Raw genomic sequence first — 16,845 nt, 5'->3', positions numbered from 1 at the left:
TTCAAATCTGGATTCCATTTATTTCGTTTTCTTCTCTGATTGCCATAGCTAAGACTTCCAAACTATGTTGAATAATAGTGGTGATTGTGGACATCCTTGTCTTGCTCCTGATCTTAGAGGAAATGCTTTCAGTTTTTCACCACTGAGAATGATGTTTGCTGTTGGTTTATCATATATAGCCTTTACTATGTTGAGGTAGGTTCCCTCTATGCCCACTTTCTGGAGAGTTTTTATCATAACTGGGTACCGAATTTTGTCAAAAGCTTTTTGTGCATCTTTTAAGATGATCATATCATTTTTATTCATCAGTTTGTTAATGTGGTGTATCACACTGATTGATTTGCTGATATTGAAAAATCCTTGCATCCCTGGGATAAATCACATTTGATCATGCTGTTTGATCCTTTTGGTGTGTTTTTGGATTCAGTTTGCTAGTATTTTGTTGAGAATTGTTGCATCTATGTTCATCAGTGATATTGGCCTGTAATTTTCTTCTTTTGTGACGGTGTGCGGGCCTCTCACTATCGCGGCCTCTCTTGCTGCGGAGCACAGGCTCCAGACACGCTGGCTCACGGGCCTAGTTGCTCCGTGGCATGTGGGATCTTCCCAGACCAGGGCTCGAACCCATGTCCCCTGCATTGGCAGGCAGATCCTCAACCACTGCACCACCAGGGAAGCCCCCTTCCACCCATTTTTTGACTGGGTTGTTTGTTTTTTTGATATTGAGATGCATGTGCTGCTTGTATATATTGGAAATTAATCCTTTGTCCATTGTTTCATTTGCAAATATTTTCTCCCATTCTGACAGTTGTCTTTTCATTTTGTTTATGGTTTCCTTTGCTGGGCAAAAGCTCTTAAGTTCATTTAGGTCCCATTTGTTTATTTTTGTTTTTATTTTCATTACTCTAGGAGGTGGATCATAAAAAGATCTTGTGTCAATTTATGTCAAAGAGTGTTCCGCCTATGTTTTCCTCTAAGAGCTTTATAGTATCTGGCCTTACATTTAGGTCATTAATCCATTTTGAGTTTTTTTTCTGTATGGTATTTGGAAGTGTTCTAATTTCATTCTTTTACATGTGGCTTTCCAGTTTTCCAAGCACCACTTATTGAAGAGACTGTCTTTTCTCCATTGTATATTCTTGCCTCCTTTGTCATAGATTAATTGGCCATAGGTGTGGGTTTATCTCTGGACTTTCTATCCTGTCCATTGACATATATTTCTGTTTTCTGCCATTACCATACTGTTATGATGACTGTAGCTTTGTAGTATAGTCTGAAGTCAGGGAGCCAGATTCCTCCAGCTTCATTTGTCTTCTCAAGATTGCTTTGGCTATTCAGGGTCTTTTGTGTTTCCATACAAATTTCAAAAGTTTTCATTCTAGTTCTGTGAAAAATGCCATTGGTAGTTTGATAGGAATTGCATTGAATCTGTAGATTGCTTTGGGCAGTATAGTCATTTTGACAATATTGATTCTTCCAATCCAAGAACATGGTATATCTCTCCATCTGTTTGTGTCATCTTTATTTCTTTCATCAGTATCTTATAGCCTTCTGAGTACAGGTCTTTTGCCTCCTTATGTAAGCTTATTCATAGGTATTTTATTCTTTTTGATGCAGTGACAAATGGGACTGTTTACTTGATTTCTCTTTCTGATCTTTCCTTGTTAACATGTAGGTATGCAAGTAATTTCTGTGTATTAACTATGTATCCTGCAACTTTACCCAATTCATTGATGAGTTCTTGTAGTTTACTGTTAGCATCTTTAGGATTATCTATGTATATTATCATGTCATCTGCAAACAGTTACAGTTTTACTTTTTCCTTTCAAATCTGGATTCCATTTATTTCGTTTTCTTCTCTGATTGCCATAGCTAAGACTTCCAAACTATGTTGAATAATAGTGGTGATTGTGGACATCCTTGTCTTGCTCCTGATCTTAGAGGAAATGCTTTCAGTTTTTCACCACTGAGAATGATGTTTGCTGTTGGTTTATCATATATAGCCTTTACTATGTTGAGGTAGGTTCCCTCTATGCCCACTTTCTGGAGAGTTTTTATCATAACTGGGTACCGAATTTTGTCAAAAGCTTTTTGTGCATCTTTTAAGATGATCATATCATTTTTATTCATCAGTTTGTTAATGTGGTGTATCACACTGATTGATTTGCTGATATTGAAAAATCCTTGCATCCCTGGGATAAATCACATTTGATCATGCTGTTTGATCCTTTTGGTGTGTTTTTGGATTCAGTTTGCTAGTATTTTGTTGAGAATTGTTGCATCTATGTTCATCAGTGATATTGGCCTGTAATTTTCTTCTTTTGTGATGTCCTTGGTTTTGGTATCAGGGTGATAGTGGCCTCGTAGAATGAGCTTGGGATTGTTCCTTCCTCTGCAAATTTTTCGAAAAATTTCAGAAGAGTAGGTGTTAACTCTTCTCTGAAAGTTTGATAGAATTCGCCTATGAAGCCCTTTGTGACTTTGGTTTTTTGGAAGGTTTTTAATCACAGTTTCCATTTCAGTACTTATGATTGGTCTCTATATTTTCTAATTTTTCCTGGTTCAGTCTTGGGAGATTGTACCTTTCTAATAATTTGTCCATTTCTTCTAGGATGTCCACTTTATTGGCGTATGGTTGCTTGTAGTAGTCTCTTAGGATCCTTTGTATTTCTGCAGTGTCCATTGTAACTCCTCCTTTTTCATTTCTAATTTTATTGATTTGAGTTCTCTCCCTTTTTTTCCTGATGAGTCTGGCTAAAGGTTTATCAATTTTGTTCACCTTCTCAGAGAACCAGCTTTTAGCTTCATTGATCTTTGCTCTTGTTTTCTTCATCTCAATTTCATTTATTTCTGCTCTGATCTTTATGATTTCTTCTACTAACTTTGGGTTTTGTTTCTTCTTTTTTCTCTAGTTGCTTTAGGTGTAAGGTAGGTTGTTTATTTGAGACTTTTCTTGTTTTTTTTATAAATTTATTTTTTTAACTTATTTATTTATTTTTGTCTGCAATGAGTCTTCATTGCTGCACATGGGCTTTCTCTAGTTGTGGCGAGTGGGGTTCCTCTTTGTTACAGGCTTCTCACTGCAGTGGCTTCTCTTGTTTTGGAACATGAGCTCTAGGACATGTGGGTTTCAGTAGTTGTGGTGCACGAGCTTTGTTTCTCCATGGCATGTGGGATATTCCTAGACCAGGGATCAAACCTGTATCCCCTGCATTGGCAGGTGGATTCTTAACAACTGCATTACCAAGGAAGTCCCTAGATTTTTCTTGTTTCTTGAGGATTGTATTGCTATAAACTTTCCTGTTAGAACTGCTTTTACTGTGTCCCATAGGTTTTGGATCACTGTGTTTTTGTTGTCATTTGTCTCTAGGTATTTTTTGATTTCCTCTTTGATTTCTTCAGTGATCCATTGGTTATTTTGTAACATATTGTTTAGCCTCCATGTGTTTGTGATTTTTACAGTTTTTTTTCCTTTAATTAATTTATAATCTCATAGTGTAGTGGTCAGAAAAGATGCTTGATATGATTTCAACTTTCTTAAATTTACCGAGGCTTGATTTGTGACCCTAGATGTCACCTATCCTGGAGAATGTTCCATGTGCACTTGAAAAGAAACTGTATTTTGCTGCTTTCTGATGGAATGTCCTATGAATATAAATTTAGTCTATCTGGTCTAATGTCTCCTTTAAGGCTTGTGTTTCCTTTTAATTTTCTGTCTGGATGATCTCTGTATTGGTGTAAGTGGAGTATTAAAGTCCCCCACTATTATTGTGTTACTGTCTGTTTCCCCTTTTATGGCTATTGGCATTTGCCTTATATACTGTGGTGCTCCTTTGTTGGGTGCATACACTTTTACAATTGTTATATCTTCCCCTTGATCATTATGTAGTGTCCTTCCTTGTCTCTTGTAACAGTCTTTATTTTAAAGTGTATTTTGTCTGATATGAGTATTGCTACTCCAGCTTTCTGTTGATTTCCATTTGCATGCAATAGCTTTTTCTATCCCTTTGCTTTCAGTCTGTATGTGTCCCAGGTCTGCAGTGGGTCTCTTGTAGATAGCATATATACGGGTCTTGTTTTTGTATCCATTCAGGCAGTCTGTGTCTTTTGGTTGGAGGGTTTAATGCATTTACATTTAAAGTAATTATTGATATGTGTATTCCTATTGCAATATTGTTAATTGTTTTGGGTTTGTTTCTGTAGGTCTTTTATCTTCCCTTCCTCTTTTGTTCTTTTCTCTTGTGGTTTGATGACCATTTTCAGTGTTGTGTTTGGGTTGCTTTTTCTTTTTTATGTGTATATCTATTATAGTTTTTGGTTTGCATTTCCCATGAGGTTTTGATAAAACAGTCTATACATATACAAGTTTGCTTTAAGTTGCTGGTCTCATAATTTCAAATGCATTCCCATTTCCTACATTTGTACTCTCTTCACAGTTACTGATTTTGTTATCATATTTGTGTATGGATTGTTTCCTGCTTTTAGTGTATGCTTGCCGTTATCATTGAGTTTTCACAATTGTGATTTTCTTGTTTCTAGTTGTGGCCTCTTTTATTTTCCCCTGCCTAGAGAAGTTCCTTTAGTATTTGTTGTAAAGCTGGTTTGTTGGTGCTGAATTCTCTTAGCTTTTTCTTGGCTGTAAAGCATTTGATTTCTCCATCAAATATGAATGAGATCCTTGCTGGGGAGTGTAATCTTGGTTGTAGGTTTTTCCCTTTCATCACTTTAAATATATCCTGCCATTCCCTTCTGGCCTGAAGATTTCTGCTGAAAAATCAGCTAATAACCTTATGGGTATTCCCTTGTATGTTATCTGTTGCTTTTTCCTTGGGGCTTTTAATATTTTTTTCTTTGTATTTAATTTTTGTTAGTTTGATTAATACATGTTTTGGTGTGTTCCTCCTTGGGTTTATCCTGTATGGGACTCTGCACTTCCTGGACTTGGGTGACTATTTCCTTTCCTATATTTGGGAAGTTTTCGACTATAATCTCTTCAAATATTTTCTTATGCCCTTTCTCATTTTCTTCTTCTTCTGGCACCCCTATAATTCAAATGTTAGTGCATTTAATGTTATCCCAGATGTCTCTGAGACTGTCCTCATTTCTTTTCATTCTTTTTTTCTTTATTCTGTTCTGTGGCAGTGATTTCCACTATTCTTTCTTCCAGCTCATGTATCCTTTCTTCTGCCTCAGTTATTCTGCTATTGATTCCCTTTAGTGTGTTTTTCATTTCAGTTATTGTATTGTTCATCTCTCTTTGTTCTTTAGTTCTGCTAGGTTTTTGTTGAACATTTCTTGTATCTTCTCGATCCGTGCCTCCATTCTTTTTGTGAGATTCGATCATCTTTACTATCATTACTCTGAATTCTTCTTCAGGTAAATTGTTTATCTTCTCTTCATTTAGTTGCTCTTGTAGATTTTTATCTTGCTCCTTTGTCTGAAACATATTTCTCTGTCATCTCATTTTGTCTAGCTTACTGTGTTTGTGGTCTCCTTTCTGCAGGCTGCAGAATTGTAGTTCCTCTTGCTTCTTGTGTCTGCCTTCTGGTAGGTGAGTTTGGTCCAGAGGCTTGTGTCATTACCTCCTTGATAGTGGGTTTGACTGGGGTTGTGGTTACTAAAGCCTGCCCTGGATATTGAGCAGGGCTTCCCTTTTGCTCTGTGGTTGTCACTGCCCTGTCAGGGGTGGGGTCTTCTCCTTAGTTTTTGGAGTAGAGACCCCCAGATCTGTTTCTTAGTTGTGTTTTTGATCTGTGGTTCAAGGTAGGTGGAATTGGAGCACTCCCACTGGGATAAGAGGCACTGAGTATTCCTCCTCTGGAGATGTTCACCTGTGAATGTGCTCTATTATTTCTATTTTTGCCCATTGTGTGGGCTCACAAAGTACACTGTTGTTGGCACTGCTCTCAGTCCTGCCTTAACAGTGGGTATGCCAGCAATTGGCCCTGGTGACTCTCATGCGTCGTTTTCACCAGGCCACCAGTGTAAATCCACTGAGGTCAGGTTCTAGGACTGCAGTAGTCATGCACCTAGACATGCTGTGGGAGCTATGGAGGCATTTCAGACTCTGGCAGGTGAGTTGCCCAGGCCAGGGGCGGTGGGGGAGGGAGTGGGTAGGTGGCAATGGCAGGGGTGCACAAGCCAGCTATCTTGGGAGCCCTCCCTAGTATCAGTGGAGGCAGGGGTTGACACATGAGGAGAGAGGCTGCAATGCAGGCCCACCCTTTGTGTGTCACTCAGCAATGGCACTTCACATCTGTGGTGGTCTGGACTTCCTCTGCAAGCATTCCCAGTTATGTAGCTCCTCACTCACATCCCCTCAGGCTGTCTCCTCATAGCCAACAGCAGTCCCCTCCCTGGCTTTGCTCTCCAAACCCCATGTTGCAGCGCCCAGTCCCCGTGTGCACCTGCAGACACCTGTCTCAGTCTGGGGCATGCAGGGATGTGGCACGGACCATCTGTGCAAGTCTCACTCTGTCCTGCCTGCCACAGACCTGTTGCTGGGCTCTCCCCTGAGCCCATGAAGCTCCCTTTCTGTCTCAGCTGATCTCTCCACCAGTGAGAGGGCTTCCCCACATACAGGAACCTCTCCTCTCCTTCAGCTCCCCACAAGGGGTGCAGGTCTCATCCTGCTTCCTATCCTCTTCCTTTTCCCTTCTTCTTTCTTTCATCCTACCTGGTAATATGGGGATCTTTCTGTCCTTTCCAATGTCCAAGGTCTTCTGATAGTGTTCAGCAGATGCTCTGTGAGAATGTTCCATTTTTAGTTGTAGTCTTGATGTGTTTGTGAGGAGACATGAACTCCACATCCTCCTGCTCCTCCACCATCTTAGAAAGTCCCACCAGCTGATATTTTTATTTTAACTTCTTTGGTTAAACTGTAACACAATGATGGAGACACCAAACACAGTCAGTGACATGTTATGACTCTCCAAGGAAAGGTTAGAGTATTTTGCCATCATTTCTTCCTAGACAGGCAGACTTGTAAAAGGTAAAGCTGGGGGTGGCCGTCCTCCAAGTTCTGGCACACCACGCCATTCTGTTTTCTTCACTAAGGTTGATGCTTACTTGTCAAATAGGAATTTATTCTAACAGAACATTAAGCAATCATCCCTCCATAGTACGATAATATTTAAAAGCTAATACAGAAACTTTCAAAAATATTATTTTCATTGAGGATTTTAAATCAACCAGTAGCAGATACTCCCTCTGTACCTAGACTTATCAGAAACTGCCAAAAAATAACTCCAAAAATTTGTTGTTTGTTTTGTTTTGCATTAAACAATAGTCACCAGTTCAAAAAGAATAGAAAGAACGCCCCCTGCCAGCTTGACTTATTCTCAGTTATTAAATTTATTGTGAATTGAAAAAGAAAAAAAAGGTCAGTGATCTTTTCCACACCATAAATAACCATGAAGAGGAAGAAGAATTCTGGGTTAAATAACAATTTCTTTTATGGATGAAATTGTTTGGCTTTGTTTATTAAAGTTAATTTCACAGAATTAAAGAAATTCAAAATTTTAGTGTTTGTGCTTATTTTTTTTAACATCTTCATTGGAGTACAACTGCTCCACAATGGTGTGCTAGCCTCTGCCCCACAACAAAGTGAATCAGTTATACATATACATATGTTCCCATATCTCTTCCCTTTTGCATCTCCCTCCCTCCCACCCTCCCCAACCCACCACTCCAGGCAGTCACAGATCACTGAGCTGACCTCCCTGTGCTATGTGGCCACCCCCCACCATCTATCCATCTTACATTTGGCAGTGCATATATGTCCATGCAACTCTCACACTCCGTCACAGCCTATCCCTTCCCCTCCCCATATCCTCAAGTCCATTCTCTAGTAGATCTGTGGCTTTATTCCCGTATTACCCCTGGGTTCTTCATGATCTTTTTTATTTTTTTCTTAGATTCCATATATATGTGTAAGCACACAGTATTTGTCTTTCTCACCCCAACCTACCTCACTCTGCGTGACAGACTCTAGGTCCATTCACCTCACCACAAATATATCAACCTCATTTCCCTTTATGGCCGAGCAATATTCCATTGTATATATGTGCCACATCCTCTCCATCTACTCATCTGATAATGGACACCTAGGCTGCCCCCACGCCCCGGCCACTGCAAACAGAGCTGCAATGAATATTTTGGTACATGACTCTTTTTGAATTATGGTTTTCCCAGGGTACATGCCCAGCAGTCAGACTGCTGGGCCGCATGGTAGTTCTATTTTTAGTTTTTTAAGGAACCTCCATACTGCTCCCCACAGTGCCTGCATCAATCTACATTCTCACCAACAGTGCAAGAGGGCTTGCCCCTCTCCACACCCTCTCCATCATTCACTGTTCCCAGATTTTTTGATGATGGCCACTACGACCGGTGTGAGATGATATCCCACTGTAGCCTTGATTTGCATCTCTCCAATGACTAATGAAGTTGAGCGTTCTTTCATGTGGCCATTGGCAATCCATATATCTTCTTTGGAGAAACGTCCACCTAGGTCCTCCACCCTCTCTTGGACCGGGTTGCCTGTTCCTTTGTTATTGAGCTGCATGAGCTGCTCGTAAATCCTGGAGATCGATCCTTTGTCAGCTGCCTCATATGCAAATATTCTCTCCCATTCTGAGGGTCATCCTTTGGTCTTGTCTATGATTTATTTCCTGCGCAAAAGCTCCCAAGTTTCACTAGGTCCCACCTGTTCATTCTTGTCCCTACTTCCATTTCTCTAGGAGGTGGTTCAAAAAGAACCTTGCTGTGATCCATACCACAGCCCTGCCTATGTTTTCCTCTAAGAGTTTGATAGTGTCTGGCCTTACATTTAGGTCTTTAATCTATTTTGAGTTTATTTTCGTGTATGGTGTTAGGGAGTGTTCTAAGTTCATACTTTTACATGTACCTGTTCAGTTTTCCCAGCACCACTTATTGAAGAGACTGTCTTTTCTCCACTGTATATTCTTGCCTCCTTTATCAAAGATAAGGTGACCATACATGTGTCGGTTTATCTCTGGGCTTTCTATCCTGTTCCATTGATCTATATTTCTGTTTTTGTGTCAGTACCATACTGTCTTGATTACTGTAGCTTTGTAGTATAGCCTGAAGTCAGGGAGCCTGATTCCTCCAGCTCCGTTTTTCGTTCTCAAGACCACTTTGGTTATTTGGGGTCTTTTGTGCTTCAATACAAATGGTGAAATTTTTTGTTCTACTTCTGTGAAAAATGCCAGTGGTAGCTTGATAGGGATCGCATTGAATCTGTAGATTGCTTTCGGTAGTAGAGTCATTTTCACAATGTTGATTCTTCCAATCCAAGAACATGGCATATCTCTCCATCTATTTGTATCATCTTTAATTTCTTTCATCAGTATCTTATAATTTTCTGCATACAGGTCTTTTGTCTCCTTAGGTAGGTTTATTCCTAGATATTTTATTCTTTTTGTTGCAATGGTAAATGGGAGTGTTTTCTTGATTTCACTTTCAGATTTTTCATCATTAGTGTATAGGAATGTGAGAGATTTCTGTGCATTAATTCTATATCTGGCTACTTTACCAAATTCATTGATTATCTCTAGTAGTTTTCTGGTAGCATCTTTAGGATTCTCTATGTATAGTATCACGTCATCTGCAAACAGTGACAGCTTTACTTCTTCTTTGCAGATTTGGATTCCTTTTATTTCTTTTTCTTCTCTGATTCCTCTGGCTAAAACTTCCAAAACTATGTTGAATAAGAGTGGTGAGAGTGGGCAACCTTGTCTTGTTCCTGATCTTAGTGGAAATGGTTTCAGTTTTTTACCATTGAGGACGATATTGACTGTGGCTTTGCCATATATGGCCTTTATTATGTTGAGGAAACTTCCCTCTATGCTTACTTTCTCCAGAGTTTTTATCATAAATGGGTGTTGAATATTGTCAAAAGCTTTCTCTGCATCTATTGAGATGATCATATGGTTTTTCACCTTCAATTTGTTAATATGGTGTATTACATTGATTGATTTGCATAGATTGAAGAATCCTTGCGTGTCAGGAATAAACTCCACTTGATCATGGTGTATGATCCTTTTAATGTGCTGTTGGTTTCTCTTTGCTAGTATTTTGTTGAGGATTTTTGCATCTATGTTCATCAGTGATATTGGCCTGCAGTTTTCTTTCTTTGTGACATCTTTGTCTGGTTTTTGTATCAGAGTGATGGTGGCCTCGTACAATGAGCTTGGGAGTATTCCTCCCTCTGCTATATTTTGGAAGAGTTTGAGAAGGATAGGTGTTAGCGCTTCTCTAAATGTTTGATAGAATTCACCTGTGAAGCCCCCTGGTCCTGGGCTTTTGTTTGTTGGAAGATTTTTAATCACAGTTTTAATTTCAGTGCTTGTGATTGGTCTGCCCATATTTTCTGCTTCTTCCTGGTTCAGTCTCGGCAGGTTGTGCATTTCTAAGAATGTGTCCAATTCTTCCAGGTTGTCCTTTTTATTGGCATATAGTTGCTTGTAGTAATCTCTCAGGATCCTTTGTATTTCTGCAGTGTCAGTTGTTACTTCGCCTTTTTCATTTCTAATTCTATTGAGTCTTCTCCCTATTTTGCTTGATGAGTCTGGCTAATGGTTTATCAATTTTCTTTATCTTCTCAAAGAATCAGCTTTTAGTGATCCTTGCTGTCATTTACTTCATTACTTTTTCATTTATTTCTGATATGATCTTTATGATTTCTTTCCTTCTGTTAACTTTGGGGTTTTTTTGTTCTTCTTTACCTAATTGCTTTAGGTGGAAGTTTAGTTTGTTTATTTGAGATGTTTCCTGTTTCTTAAGGTAGGATTGTATTGCTATAAACTTCCCTCTTAAAACTGCTTTTGCTGCATCCCATAGATTTTGGGTCATCGTGTCTCCATTGTCATTTGTTTCTAGGTATTTTCTGATTTTCCCTTTGATTTGTTCAGTGATCACTTTGTTATTAAGTAGTGTATTGTTTAGCCTACTTATGTTTGTATATTTTACAGATCTTTTCCTGTAATTGATATCTAGTCTCATAGCATTGTGGTCAGAAAAGATACTTGATATGATTTCAATTTTCTTAAATTTACCAAGGCTTGATTTGTGACCCAAGATATGATCTATCCTGGAGAATGTTCCATGAGCACTTGAGAAAAATGTGTATTCTGTTGGTTTTGGATGGAATGTCCTATAAATATCAATTAAGTCCATCTTGTTTAATGTATCATTTAAAGCTTGTGCTTCCTTATTTATTTTCATTTTGGATGATCTGTCCATTGGTGAAAGTGGGGTTTTAAAGTCTCCTACTCTGATGTGGTACTGCCAATTTCCCCTTTTATGGCTGTTAGTATTTGCCTTATATATTGAGGTGCTCCTATGTTGGGTTCATAAATATTTACAATTGTTATATCTTCTTCCTGGATCGATCCCTTGATCATTATGTAGTGTCCTTCTTTGTCTCTTGTAACACTCTGTATTTTAAAGTCTATTTTGTCTGATATGAGAATTGCTGCTCTATCTTTCTTTTGATTTGCATTTGCATGGAATATCTTTTTCCATCTCCTCACTTTCAGTCTGTATGTGTCTCTAGGTCTGAAGTGGGTCTCTTGTAGACAGCATATATATGAGTTGTGTTTTTGCATCCATTCAGCAAGTCTGTGTCTTTTAGTGGGAACATTAAATCCCTTTACATTTAAGGTAATTATCGATATGTATGTTCTTATTCCCATTTTCTTAATTGTTTTGCATTTGTTATTGTAGGTCTTTTCCTTCTCTGTGTTTCTTGCCTAGAGAATTTCCTTTAGCATTTGTGGTATAGCTGGTTTGGTGGTGCTGAACTCTCTCAGGTTTTGCTTGTCACTAAAGGTTTTCATATCTCCATCAAATCTAAATGAGATCCTTGCTGGATAGAGTAATCTCGGTTGTAGGTTTTTCTCCTTCATCACTTTAAATATGTCCTACTACTCCCTTCAGGCTTGCAGAGTTTATGCTGAAAGGTCAACTGTTAACCTTATGGGGATTCCCTTTGTGGTTTGTTGTTTTCCCCTTGCTGCTTTTAATATGTTTTCTTTGTATTTAATGTTTGATAGTTTGATTAATATGTGACTTGGCATGTTTCTCCTTGGATTTATCCTATATGGGACTCTGTGCTTCCTGGACTTGATTAACTATTTCCTTTCCCATATTAGGGAAGTTTTCAACTATCATCTCTTCAAACTTTTCTCAGTCCCTTTCTTTTTCTCTTCTTCTTCTGGGACCCCTATAATTCGAATGTTGGTGCATTTAATGTTGTCCCAGAGGTCTCCGAGACTGTCCTCAGTTCTTTTCATTTTTTTATTCTGCTTTTCAGTAGTTATTTCCACTATTTTATCTTAGAGGTCACTTTTCCATTCTTCTGCCTCAGTTATTCTGCTGTTGATTCCTTCTAGAGTATTTTTAGTTTCATTTATTGTGTTGCTCATCATTGCTTGTTTCCTCTTTAGTTTTCTAGGTCCTTGTTAAATGCTTCTTGCATTTTCTGTATTCTATTTCCAGGAGTTTGGATCATCTTTACTATCATTATTCTGAATTCTTTTTCAGGTAGACTGCCTATTTCCACTTCATTTGTTAGATCTGGTGGGGTTTTACCTTTCTCCTTCATCTGCTGTGTGTTTTTCTGTCTTCTCATTTTGCTTATCTTACTGTGTTTGGAGTCTCCTTTTTTCGGGCTGCAGGTTCGTAGTTCCCGATGTTTTTGTGTCTGTCCCCAGTGGCTAAGGTTGGTTCAGTGGGTTGTGTAGGCTTCCTGGTGGAGGGGACTTGTGCTTGTGTTCTGGTGGATGAGGCTGGATCTTGTCTTTCTGGTGGGCAGGTCCACGTCTTGTGGTGTGTTTTGGGGTGTCTGTGGCCTTATTGTGATTTTAGGCAGACTCTCTGCTAATGGGTGGGTTTGTGTTCCTGTCTTGCTAGTTGTTTGGCATAGGGTGTCCAGCACTGTAGCTTGCTTGTCATTGAGTGAAGATGGGTCTTGGTGTTGAGATAGAGATCTCTGGGAGATTTTCACCATTTGATATTTTGTGGAGCTGGGAGGTCTCTTGTGGACCAGTGTCCTGAAGATTGCTCTCCCACCTCAGAGGCACAGCACTGGCCCCTGGCTGGAGCACCAAGAGCCTTTCATCCACACAGAAGAGGAAAAGAGGAAAAGATAATATATCTTGCTACCAAAGTCCCCCTCCTCAGTTTGGGATGATTCATTGTCTATTCAGTTATTCCACAGATGCAGGGTACATCAAGTTGATTGTGGAGATTTAATCAGCTGCTTCTGAGGCTGCTGGGAGAAATTTCCCTTTCTCTTCTTTGTTCGCAGAGCTCCTGGGGTTCAGCTTTGGATTTGGCCCCACCTCTGCATGTAGGTTACCTGAGGGCGTGTGTTCTCTGCTCACACAGGACGGAGTTAAAGGAGCAGCTGATTCGGGGGCTCTGGATCACTCAGGCCATGAGTAGGGAGGGGTATAGAGTGCGGGGCGAGCCTGCTGCGTTAGAGGCCGGCGTGACGTTGCAGCAGCCTGAGGCGGGCCATGCGTTCTCCCGGGTAAGTTGTCCCTGGATCCCGGGACCCTGGCAGTGGCAGGTTGCACAGGCTCCCGGGAGGGGAGGTGGGGAGGGTGACCTGTGCTTGCACACAGGCTTCTTGGTGGAGGCAGTAGCAGCCTTAGCGTCTCATGCCTGTCTCTGGGGTCCGCGCTTTTAGCCGCGGCTTGCACCCGTCTCTGGAGCTCTTTAACTTGCACTGTTAATCCCCTCTCCTCGCACACCAGGAATCAAAGAGGGAAGAAAAAGTCTCTTGCCTCTTCGGCAGCTCCAGACTTTTTCCCCGCCTCCCTCCCGGCAAGCTGTGGTGCACTAACCCCTTCAGGCTGTGTTCATGCTGCCAGTCCTCTCCCTGCGATCTGACGGAAGCCCGAGCCTCAGCTCCCAGCCCCCGCCAGTCCCGGCGGGTGAGCAGACAAGCCTCTCAGGCTGGTGAGTGCTGGTCGGCACCAATCCTCTGTGAGGGAATCTCTCTGCTCTGCCCTCCGCACCCCTGTTGCTGCGCTCTCCTCCGCGGCTCCGAAGCTTCCCCCCTCCGCCACCCACAGTCACCCCCACGAAGGGGCTTCCTAGTGTGTGGAAACCTTTCCTCCTTCACAGCTCCCTCCCACTGGTGCAGGTCCTCTCCCTATTCTTTTGTCTCTGTTTTTTCTTTTTTCTTTTGCCCTACCCAGGTACGTGGGGAGATTCTTGCCTTTTGGGAGGTCTGAGCTCTTCTGCCAGCGTTCAGTGGGTATTCTATAGGAGCAGTTCCATGTGTAGATGTATTTCTGATGTATCTGTGGGGAGGAAGGTGATCTCCGCGTCTTACTCTTCTGCCATCTTCCTCAACTCTCTCTGCTTATTTTTTAGTACTGTTGATGTTACACATTTGTTACTAAAGAAAAATATCCAGAACACTACAATTTCTTACTTTAGCTAAATAAAACAATGTAAATGCCTGTGGTATTTGGTGATGGTGCCTATCCTTCTAATAGACTATGAAAAACAAACGATTGTCCAAATATGTATGAATAACTCACTGAATTGGAGATGTTTCCCTTCCAGATAGCTTCACAAGTAACTGTTTTAATTAATTTGCTAAATACAATAACTAGATAATCTTCAGTTTTCTTATGGAACTGCAAATTGAGACTGAGTAAATCACTGACAAAAAAAATGTATAACATACGTCTTCTAATAATGAAGTGTTACTAAGTATACTTATTATATGTTTATAAAGTATGCACAATTCTTTCCAGTGCTGTCATCTTTCAGTCATGCCCAACTAAAACCTGAGAGCTTTTTTTTTCTAATAGGGGACCTTAGGTTTGGTGATAATGACACACGTTTGCAAATGCTGTGTCACTCCTCCCATTAAGAGATGGAGTTTAAGGTTCCTACACTTGAACATGGGTGGGCTTTTGTGACTGCCTCAACAAACATAATGAAACAGAGGTGACTTCTGAGGTTAGGTTTCTGTTGCTTCCTCTTGGGACATTCACTATGGGATCTTTTATCCACCATGTAAGAAGTCCAGCTACTCTTAAACCACCATGTGGAGACACCAAATGGAGAGACTACACAGAGAAATAGAGATACCCAAAGCACACCAGCTGTTTCAGGCTTCCCACCATAGCACATGACATAGAGTGCAGAAGTCTTTGAGATAACCCCAACTCCCACTACGACCTGACTATAACCACAGCTCTGATACAACTAGAGACCTGACAATAAATGCCTAGCTGAGTCCTGTCAACCTTCATATTTATGAGCAAAATAAATTTTTATTATGGTTTTAAGTCACTGCTTTGGTAAATGGTTTGTTACACAGCCAGAACAATATCTTACACCACTTTGATGTCCCCAGTGGTGCCTAGTATAATCTGAGTACTTGTAAACATTTAATAGGTTGATCATTAATCAAACATTAACAATTCTTCAGTAAATCAAGATTTTTACCTAAATATTTAAAAGAAATCCATCCAAATTCAAAATAATTAACTTTTTTAACCACTATTTATCATTATCCACTAGATACATTCAAAATCCTCAGACCTCAGTGGATTCTCAGAAGACATACCAGTCTATATTAATACAGCTACCCAACAAATCAAGACCAATACTGAATTGAGTGTCTGGAGTCTCACCCAACTTGGGCCCTGCACTGAGTAGATGGGAATATTCATGTGTCATGGTAAGGAATGGTACCTCAAGCTGATCTGCCATGCTCAAATTTTCTCTGTCTCAGCTTCCCAAATAAGTGAGAAAAGAATACCCTCCGTTTTCTCAAAAAATTCATAATTGCTTCTCTTTTTCCCTTCCTTCCCTCCCTAATACCATTCTAGTTCAAATTCCCATCATCTCCCTCTATTACACAACTCAGATTGTCTCTTAAATGACCTTTCTCTGTTTTCTCTTTCTCCCCCCCATACTACATTTTCTATAGAACAGACTGTCATCCTTAAAACATAAATCATGTTGCGCCTTGTTTGAAGAATTCCAGTGTTTTCTCTGAATTTAGGATAAAATTCATATGTTTATATTTACTAGGGCCTACACAGCCTTATGTGATCCAGTCCTTGCCTATCACTCTAGCCCTTTTACAAAACCTCACTAACATGGCCCACTCACAGTGGCCTTCTTTCAGGTCCTAGATCATAACAAGCTTTTCCCATCTCAGATACTTCACACATGTTGCATTCTTTGCCTGGAATACCCTAGGCCAGTCATCCTTCCTTTATAACAGACTCCTTTGTAGCAGATCTCAGCTGAAATATCACTTCCCCAGAACAGCCTTTCCCAGTCAACCTATCTAAAGTGGTACCACAACCCCCATCATTACTCTCTTTCAGAACATGCTCACTTGTCTTTCATTGCACTTTTCACAATTTTCAATTATGCATTTATTTGGGTTTCTTTGGTTTTTTTGGCCATGCCACACAGCATGTGGGATCTTAGTTCCTTGACCAGGGATCAAACCCGAGCCTCCTGCAGTGGAAGCATGGAGTCTTAACCACTGGACCACCAGGGAAGTCCCATGCAATTATGCATTTATTTGTGAATCAATTTTCTAAATATACATCTCCCTTTTTAGATTGTAAACCCCACCAGAGCAAGGATGGTACATGTTCCATTTTTATACTCAGCTCCTAGAGCATTGTCTACTAGACATGGAAAAATAAATGAATATCCACTGATACATTTTGAAATTCTACAGTAGAAATTAGTATCTAGTTGACAATAAAAGAGGATCGTGGGGCTTCCCTGGTGGCGCACTGGTTGAGAGTCCGCCTGCCGATGGGGGGGACG

Source organism: Lipotes vexillifer, unplaced genomic scaffold (genome assembly GCF_000442215.2).
Source record: "Lipotes vexillifer unplaced genomic scaffold, Lipotes_vexillifer_v1.1 scaffold152, whole genome shotgun sequence".
NCBI classification, from domain to species: domain Eukaryota; kingdom Metazoa; phylum Chordata; class Mammalia; order Artiodactyla; family Lipotidae; genus Lipotes; species Lipotes vexillifer.
The sequence above is the reverse complement of the archived record's forward strand: the minus strand, read 5'-3'. Positions refer to the sequence as shown.